We start from the raw sequence: 8,026 nt of genomic DNA, 5'->3' as shown, positions 1-8,026 counted from the left end.
GTCCCTCCTACTCCCTTGGCTGCCCTGCACCACTGCACCCTGGCTACCTATCGTGCCTACCTCCCTCTACAAAACCCTCAGCTTAACCCACTCTCTGCTGAACCAATCCAACTCGAACCTAGAAAAGGACTACTAGGTATTCCTCTCCCTGACAGTTACTATGTAAACTGCTACTCCTACCCCTGCAAAAACTTGGATTTTTACAAACTTAAGCTATCATCCTCAATAAGAAAGTAAAATCCTCTCTCAGCCCTTAAACAGGCAACGATTAGCCAGGTTTCCCATCTCTGAAACAACCAAAAATACTTTAACAGGACAGGCAGTACAACTTCTGCATTTCTGTATTTCTAATCTCACCCAATATACAGACAATATTAACAAACCAATATAAGGCCCATAACAATGAACACAGATTTAACTCTCTAAGCCCTAATTTGCTTTCAACACAATCTGTCTTCATGTCTATCTCTGGGGCACCTACTGTCCCATTAATACCACTGTACCTTGCAGTTTCAGGCCTCAACTATTAAAACTTTCAAGTCTTCCAAGCGGCTCTATTTAATTGGCCTGTCCGCTTTTATAAGTAGAGTATTTTGCAATACTCTACTTATAAACAGTGAGGATTTTGCAATGGGAGGCATACTTGTTGCATGACTATACACCCATGGACTCCTTGCAGCCTATCCCCCATCCCTGAAGAATGCCTCCTTATACCTACATTTTACCACTCTTCTAAATGGATCATAGTAGATAAAAAATAATTCTTTCTCCAATCGGAAAACAAAACACAGAGAGCCACTCATTCTTCCCCACTAACCGCTTTTTAGCCGCTTCCTAGAGCTGCCCTAGCTAGCACCCTAGGCACATGGGAAAATGAGAACAGTAAACTCACACAGTTTTTTTTTTAACACACATAAGCAGTTCTGTCTGCTGAACCAAGCCGTATTTTTCATGTGTGAAGCCTCAACTCACCTTGCTTCTCCACCAATTGGACTGGCTTCAGTACCCTGTTCAATTTAAGTCCCAAAATAGACATTGCTCAAGGGAACCGAAGCTTACCAGTCCCCATCAAAGCTCAAGTCTGCCAGCTCTGAGCTGTACAGCTAATAACTCTACTAACAGGACTTGGAATTACTGTGGCCCAGGAATAGGAATAGTAGGGCTGTCCACCTCCCTGTCCTACTTCACACCCTCTCCAAAGATCTCCCAGACAATCTGCAACATATAGTAGAATCCATTCTTACTCTTCAATGCCAAATAGATTCTCTAGCAGCAGTTACACTCCAAAAACATCAAGGTTTAGACCTCCTCACTGATGAAAAAGGAGAACTGTGTACCTTTTTAGTGGAAGAATCCTGTTTCTGTACTAACCAGTCAAGAGTAGTACAAGATGCTGCACGACAGTTAAATGAAAAAGCTTCTGACATCAGAAAGTTCTTCTAGGACTCCTGGGCTAATCTTTGGGGCAGTCTGGCTCCTCCCAATAGCTGGACCTCTTGTGTGTGTGTGTGTGTGTGTGTTTTTTCTGAGACGGAGTTTTGCTCTTTCTACCCAGGCTGGAGTGCAATGGCTCGATCTCGGCTCACCGCAACCTCCGCCTCCTGGGTTCAGGCAATTCTCCTGCCTCAGCCTCCTGAGTAGCTGGGATTACAGGTACGCGCCACCATGCCTAGGTAATTTTTCGTAGTTTTAGTAGAGACGGGGTTTCACCATGTTGGCCAGGATGGTCTCCATCTCTTGACCTCGTGATCCACCCGCCTCGGCCTCCCAAAGTGCTGGGATTACAGGTGTGAGCCACGGCGCCCGGCCCAGACCTCGTTTCTATCTTTCTCCTAGCAGTTGAGCCCTACCTTTTACAACTCCTCACCCAGGGCCTTATTAAACAATATAAGCTATTGTTTATATTTAAACAATATGAAACAATATAAGCTATTTGCCCTTGAAACAATATAAGCTATGTTGCTGATCCAAGAATACGAATAGTTCCAGGAAAGTCAGTCCCTATAATCTAGTCACTGCCCAAAAGTCACCTCTGTCCAGCCAGAAGCAGACAGATGACAAAGGCACTCCTCCTCTATAACCTATTAAAAGGCTGGAATGTTAGGAACAAGCTGCCTCAGAAAACCCACTCCATGCAGGTTGACCCATTCCCTCCATTCTGATTGCTCTGCAGCAGCATTCCTGAACTCCTATGTGGGCACCACATCAAGGCTGCCTGAAGTACTACAATGAAGCAAAACTTGATTACAGCCATCCCAGGCAGCTTGGGGGAGGACAGGGAAAACAAATGTTTATCCATACTTGTAAATTCCTGTTTGACACTTACCTGTAAAATCCGTTTTTGTTTTTGTGTTTTTAAATGCTGCCACAAAGTTTCATAATGTATTGTAAGTCTGTCACAAGTTGAGAAACTATCTCTGTGCTTATTGCAAGCTGATAGATTACTTCAGTCCTGAAACTCCCTTTTGCCCCTTTCACCCTGTAAGGTCTATTACCGAGAAAATGAAAAGCCAATTTATTCAGCTCCCGGGAGAAGTTCTATGGTCCGGGAAAGGGCCAGAGAAGTCACCCTTGACTTCTCTGTTATTAAAGAGGAATTTGCTAATTTCCATGTAGTTTAGTGGGTGTTGTTTTCTATTTTTATTACAGTGTGGTTCATGAGTGTGACTGGTATGTTTTTTAAATTTTATTGTGGTGTGTTTTGTGACCAAGCATGTGGTTAATCTTAGGATATACGCTGTGTGCAAATGAGAGGAATGTATATACTGTGCCTGTTAGATGGAGTGGTCTGTAGATATCAATTAGATTTAACTGGTCAAGGGTTGTGTTCTGTATAAGAATCTCACTGGGGATGTTGACATCTTTTATTATAATTTGTAGTTGTTTACTAAATCTGGGTGATTCAATATTGAGTGAATATACATTAGGATGGTATCATTACTTCATGCCTTTTATTATTTTTATTAGTGGTTTACAGTTTCTTTTATGTAATATATAAATAGCAGCAATTCCTTTTCGTTTTCCTTTTCTTTTTTTTTTTTTTTTAGATGGAGTTTTTCTCTTGTCTCCCAGGCTGAAATGCAATGGCATGATCTCAGCTCACTGAAACCTCCACCACCCGGGTTTCAGCAGCATCTCGTACCACTCCTGCCTCAGACACCCCAGTAGCTGGAAATACAGGCACCTGCCACCATGACTGGCTAATTTTTATATTTGTAGTAGAGACAGGGTTTCATCATGTTGGCCAGGCTGGTCTCAAACTCCTGACTTTAAGCGATCTGCCCACCTCAGCCTCATTTAAATGATAAAATATAATAGAAAAGAAAAGAAATGGATGCAGGGATACAAATTACATTAAAGGGGAGAATAAAACAGACATCCTGAAAGGAAAAAAACACAGTAACTCTCCCCTGTAAAATATCTCAGGAAAAACAAAATACAGAAATTACTGAAGAAATAATCCAAAATAAAGGAAATGAGACCTAAAGATAGAGACATTTAACACAATCAGAAAAATTAATTCTTCTTAATCAGAAAGTTAACAGAGATAGGTATCATTTAAAAAATGAAATTTGACTCTGAATTAAATAAATTAATTTTTACAAATAACAATACTTTTAACTGCAGACTGGAACAAGCAAAAGGAAGACTCTGAAGACAGGCTGCATAAAATTACTCAATCAGAAAGTGAAAAATAAGAATGAAAACGTATGAAGGCAGCTGACAAGAAGGGACTCTGTTAAATTACACAAACTTCCACATTATGGGAGTTCAAGGTATGATGTCACTTTTGCTTGTAATGGCTGTATCCAAGACCTAAAGGGGTGTATAAGTGACCATGGCAAATGTGGTTGAGTGTGATAGGCGAGGGGTGGGGAAATTGAAAAATAGTAAAAAAGGTTAGTTGGATTTGAAGTCACATGGCAAATAAGGGTTGTTGCGCTATCCCTTAGCTGGCTGAGGCAGTACCTTGTAGAATCAGAAAAAGGCAAATTAAAGAAAGGTTTCCTTTTTACTTACAATGGCAACTAGAACTTTGTTTTTAGCCCTATTGAAATTTCTAAAGTTGGTAGGTTTTGTTCCTTAAGATCTGTAGAAGCATTTTAATGAGGTAACTTATTCAGATTACTAGTAACTTTTTTAAACAAGACCCAATATTCATAAAAATTAAAGATGCATTTGAGATATGAATTATTAAAAAACCTAATAAGAGTATGTGAAATTAACATATCCCTTCAAAAACAAATTATACGAGTAGGCAGTGAACTTCTGAAATAAAATATCCACTAATACTCTTTATCTTTTTATATACCTAACAAAAGAGTATCTTAAATTAGCAATGACATTTTATATTTTGTTCTACATTTTGAATCCTTTATTACTTACTAAACTGTGAAGTGAACACAACACATAATGAAAAAGACGAGCCTACTCTGTATTTATTTTGAGATGGATTCTCGCTGTGTCACCAAGCTGAATGCAGTGGCGTGATCTGGGCTCCCTGCAACCTCTGCGTCCCAGGTTTAAGTGGTTTTCCACCTCAGCCTCCTGAATAGCTAGGATTACAGATGCCCACCACCACACCTGGCTAATTTTTGTATTTTCAGTCGAAGTGGGGTTTCACCATGTTGTTCTGGCTTATCTAGAACTCCTGAACTCAGGCGATCAACCTGCATTGGGTTCACAAAGTGCTGGGATTACAGGTGTGAGTCACACTGTCCAGCTCAAGGTTTGCCTTTTAAGAGTTATGATGTTATTAAAAAGTAAAAATATGTATTTCATATATTTCCATATAGAATATTTTAAAATGTTAATTTGTCAAATATGATTTAGATCATGGTTTGCCATGACTACTGTACATCACTCAAAAAATGCAATCCCATATTTAGAATTTGGCCAACAGCCTTCATTCAGATCAATAAAGAAGAGGCATACACTTCCTTTACATTGTTCCAAATAAGACAAACACAATTTTATATGAAGTTGGTACAAATTAGTTATAAATTATTGTCAAATTCCTGATTAAGGACTTGAGAATAAAATATCAGTGGTATCAATATTAAAACTATAAAATTTTTGTAGGAATATATAGTAGTGGCATATCCTTCCTTTTGGCAAAGTAGGTTCAAGCAACTTATAGAACGCTATCTTGTCTGGAGTTAAATGATATTGACTACAATTATTTTAAATACTCTGTTAATAAGAATATACAGATGTCTAGTCCACATAGTCTATGACAGGCATTACGAACTGTAGATGTACGTGAAATACAGAATATAAAATATGTAGATATCTAATACCCCATACCTCTGATATCCACTATGACGTGTTAGAAATCACTCTACCTACTGTAAATGAATGTACACACATAGATCTTCCAACACTTCTGAGGAAATATTAAATTATTGTTTTGGATAGTATTGATGCACACTCCTTTATTACAGTGATGTCCATTTCACTCTCTAAACAATATAATTGAAATTTCAGTTAAGAATAATTAACTGTAAGCCCAGCACTTTGGGGGGCCGAGGCGGGTGGATCACGAGGTCAAGAGATCAAGACCATCCTCGTCAACATGGTGAAACCCCGTCTCTACTAAAAATACAAAAAATTAGCGGGACACGGTGGCGGCGTGCCTGTAATCCCAGCTACTCAGGAGGCTGAGGAAGGAGAATTGCGTGAATCCAGGAGGCAGAGGTTGCGGTGAGCCGAGATTGCGCCACTGCACTCCAGCCTGGGTAACAAGAGCGAAACTCCATCTCAAAAAAAAAAAAAAAAAAAAGAATAATAATTAACTGTAATGATTGTACTTTAAAAGTTTTTAATTTTTAAATTTTTTATACTTTTAAGTTCTGCAGCTGTAATCATTTTAAACTCAAACATTTGTATATCATGATCAATGACAACCACATTTTATTCAGTCCATCACTAATTGTCATTGCACATCTATTATTCACTTCATAAATATCAAAGAGCATGGTTTCATTTCTTCCTTTGTACCATTTGACAAGCCCAGGTGATATTTCACAAAAATAAATAACTGAAAGAGGCAATTGGCTAATTGCCTCAAGTATAGCGGAAAAACAAACTAAAGTGCAACACAGGTAGTAAAATCTGAATGAAATATAAATGGGAGTTGTAGAAACAACAAGTGATTGTAGGGATCTAATATTCCCAACATCCCGGCTAGATATGCAGCCAAAGAAACTTAGTAAACTTAATTAAAATAAACGAGAAAAAATGGCTGTTCCTAAAAAAGGTAGAAATATTGCAGAGAATATGACACCAGGAATAAAACTCATGTAGAAATCCTGGATTTATTTCATGACATTAAAAGTGAACTGATGAAGCATTGATATTTGCCAAGTATGTGTGACATTTTGACAAGTTAAGGAAGATAATTAACTTTTGGGAGCTGCATGGCAAAATGCAAGCACTGTTGGGCCTACTATTAGTATAATTTTTTGAAACAAAACATTTAATACTCAATGCTTTTAATATTTTGTGTTAATGTACTATATAAAATACTGTTTTCATTTCTCTACAAATTGTGATTAATTTATAATGTTTTTTTAACAAGAAATTGTAACAATCATAGAGCAGCTGTAATTTTTCTCATTATCTAGCGCTGTCTTCAGTTTTACCTTGTGGTCATCTTGGTAATCATGTACCAATTTGTGCTTTTTGTGGTTTTGTACTACCATGCAAAGCAAGACCAGTCTGCATTATCAATACTAGTTTACAGATTGTTGAGACCGCTTACACATGGCCACCGTGCCAGAGGGTGGAGGTGGAATTTGGATGCAGGCAGTTTAACTCCAGAACATGTGGCTGTATACTTCCTTATTGCATTAGCTTGCATTCGGTGTGGTGAGGATTCAGAGGAACATATAAAATCCAATTAAGTTTCAAAATGCCTGTTTATTCCACACCTGATAGTCTCCAGTCCTGTCAAATTTGTAATAGAACATAATTTAGACTTATTCCTGTCTTGAATATAAAGAAAAAACAAGAATAAAATGGATACACTTTTTCTTTATGAGAAAGCATCTTATTCTGTTGCCCAGGCTGGACTACAGTGGTGCAATAATGGCTCACTACAACATTCACCTGCTGGGCTCAAGTGATTATCATCCCTCAGACTCCTGAATAGCTGGAATTACTAACATGCACCAGCACCGCAGCTGGCTATCTTTTGTATTTTTAGTAGAAACAGAGTCTCACCATGTTGTCTAAATTGGTCCCAAACTTCTCATGTCAAGTGATCTGCCCGTCTCAGCCTCGCGAAGTGTTGGGATTACGGGTGTGTGCCACTATGCCTGGCCAAAATGCACATTTGAAAAAGGCTGGGAAGGCAGAAAGCAAATGAGGAGCAGAGTCAAAACTTGCGTGGGGGCAGATAAGAGAAGTATGGGTACTCCCATTTACAAATCCATCAGGTCTCATGAGACCATCACAAAAATAGCATGGGAAAGAACTGACCCCATGATTCAATTACCTCCTGGTCGCTTCCAGATTCGAGATGAGATTTCTGTGGGGTCACAGCCAAATCTATCACCCAAAACAGTATAAATTAAGCTTATCCAATTTTGGGAAGGGTAAAAGTCATCAAATGTTTGTCATATAAGCTTATTAAAAAGCCTCCATTTTAATATTTTGTATGTCAAGTCAAACAATGTTAAATGTAATTAAAAAATTTTTTGAGACAAAGTTTACTTTATCACCCAGGCTGGAGTGCAGTGGTGGTGATCCTGACTCATTGCAACCTCCAGCTCTCAGGTTCAAGTGATTCTCTTGACTCAGCCTCTCGAGTTGCTGAGTTATCACTATGTTGGCCAGGCTGGTCTCAAACTCCTGAAGTCAACTTCTGGAGTCAAGTGGCCCTCCTGCATTGCCTGCTAAAGTGCTGGGATTACAGGCATGAGCCACCACACCAGGCTGAAATGTGCTTAAAACTATATAAAATACAAATAAAAGTATCATCAATATATCTAGCCAGGCATTTTATTCAAAATGTGTTTACTTA

Source organism: Callithrix jacchus, chromosome Y, assembly GCF_049354715.1.
Source record: "Callithrix jacchus isolate 240 chromosome Y, calJac240_pri, whole genome shotgun sequence".
Taxonomy (NCBI): Eukaryota; Metazoa; Chordata; class Mammalia; order Primates; family Cebidae; genus Callithrix; species Callithrix jacchus.
Note: the sequence above shows the minus strand (reverse complement) of the source record.